Here is a 1,970-nt window from a genome sequence, read left to right on the forward strand (position 1 = left end):
TCTGTCGCAACTAAGTTGCACTATGTATTTCGAGAGAGAAGATCACAAGATGTGGTTAGCTCGTCATGTGAATGCAAAGACTGGCATAAGTGCTCTCTTTTAACATATATTATGGATATCAACAAAGGACATGCCAAGTTCCATAAGGTACATTTTAGCTCTGCGAACTTTTACTTGTGACAAGCCTGTTTGTAATTTTATTTTTGACTAACCTGTGTGGAACGTGCAATATACTCTCCACTAAAATGTTAACATGACATAAGTAATGAACGCACAATGGAACACAGCGTACAATCAAAAACGTTTCTTTAACTATAAACAAGTTTTTGTATTATTTTTTACTAGGTACCAATTTGTCAGAAAAAATACATCCATGAAATACGAGTTGTCCAACAGAAATGATTTTAAGTTATAATTAAAATTTGCTTTGCTAACTGCCAGACATTTTGTGTTACTGGGCAAATGAGCAATGATTATTTTTTGCTGCATGTTGAACTGCCTTCGGAGCCTCTGACGACGAAAAATGGGTAATAAAGGTGATATATCCCTCTAGTGCCGAAGGCAAGGACATCATCGCTCTTCTCAGATTTTCACGGGTTATTTGTGACGAATTCCGTTAGCGAATATAAGTGTTGTGACGGCGCAGTTAAAATGTCTAGCTGCTTGAAGATGTATCTACAAGACGTCCGTGGGTTAACATATGATTTTTACTGCTCGCTATTGTGCAGTCAATACTTTCTTTCTAAGTGGTGAGGCACCCCGGAAAATTATTCTATAAGACATTATTGAGTGTAAATATGCAAAATGTGTCAAGAAAACTAAACTAAGTCCTCCTGCACAGGCCATGAAGGCTCAAAGATACCGACTGGCAGCCGTATCATCCTCAGCCCACAGGCGTCACTGGATGCGGATGTGGAGGGGCATGTGGTCAGCACACCGCTCCGGCCATGTGGCAGTTTACGTGACCGGAGCCGCTACTTCTCAATCAAGTAGCTCCTCAGTTTGCCTCACAAGGGCTGAGAGCACCCCGCTTGCCAACAGCGCTCGGCAGACGGGATGGTCACCCATCCAAGTGCTAGCACAGCCCGACAGTGCTTAACTTCAGTGATCTGACGGGAACCGGTGTTACCACTGCGGCAAGGCCATTGGCTAAAATGTGTCAAGAGGTTGATTCGTTTGTCTCCAACATTAGCTATTTTACGAAGAGTAAAAGTAGCTGAACTTAATTGTTTGAGAAGCTCAGTAATACACTCCTGGAAATGGAAAAAAGAACACATTGACACCGGTGTGTCAGACCCACCATACTTGCTCCGGACACTGCGAGAGGGCTGTACAAGCAATGATCACACGCACGGCACAGCGGACACACCAGGAACCGCGGTGTTGGCCGTCGAACAGCGTGGACGTGAACCGTATGTGCAGTTGACTGACTTTGAGCGAGGGCGTATAGTGGGCATGCGGGAGGCCGGGTGGACGTACCGCCGAATTGCTCAACACGTGAGGCGTGAGGTCTCCACAGTACATCGATGTTGTCGCCAGTGGTCGGCAGAAGGTGCACGTGCCCGTCGACCTGCGACCGGACCGCAGCGACGCACGGATGCACGCCAAGACCGTAGGATCCTACGCAGTGCCGTAGGGGACCGCACCGCCACTTTCCAGCAAATTAGGGACACTGTTGCTCCTGGGGTATCGGCGAGGACCATTCGCAACCGTCTCCATGAAGCTGGGCTACGGTCCCGCACACCGTTAGGCCGTCTTCCGCTCACGCCTCAACATCGTGCAGCCCGCCTCCAGTGGTGTCGCGACAGGCGTGAATGGAGGGACGAATGGAGACGTGTCGTCTTCAGCGATGAGAGTCGCTTCTGCCTTGGTGCCAATGATGGTCGTATGCGTGTTTGGCGCCGTGCAGGTGAGCGCCACAATCAGGACTGCATACGACCGAGACACACAGGGCCAACACCCGGCATCAT

At 48.7% G+C, this 1,970-nt stretch overlaps 1 pseudogene; it reads right to left on the reverse strand.

Annotated features, from left to right (window-relative positions):
* Window positions 1-1,032: 1,032 nt before the first annotated feature.
* On the reverse strand, window positions 1,033-1,150 carry LOC124555260 (annotated as a pseudogene).
* Window positions 1,151-1,970: the final 820 nt, after the last annotated feature.

The sequence above is a fragment of the Schistocerca americana genome, chromosome 1 (genome assembly GCF_021461395.2).
Source record: "Schistocerca americana isolate TAMUIC-IGC-003095 chromosome 1, iqSchAmer2.1, whole genome shotgun sequence".
NCBI lineage: Eukaryota > Metazoa > Arthropoda > Insecta > Orthoptera > Acrididae > Schistocerca > Schistocerca americana.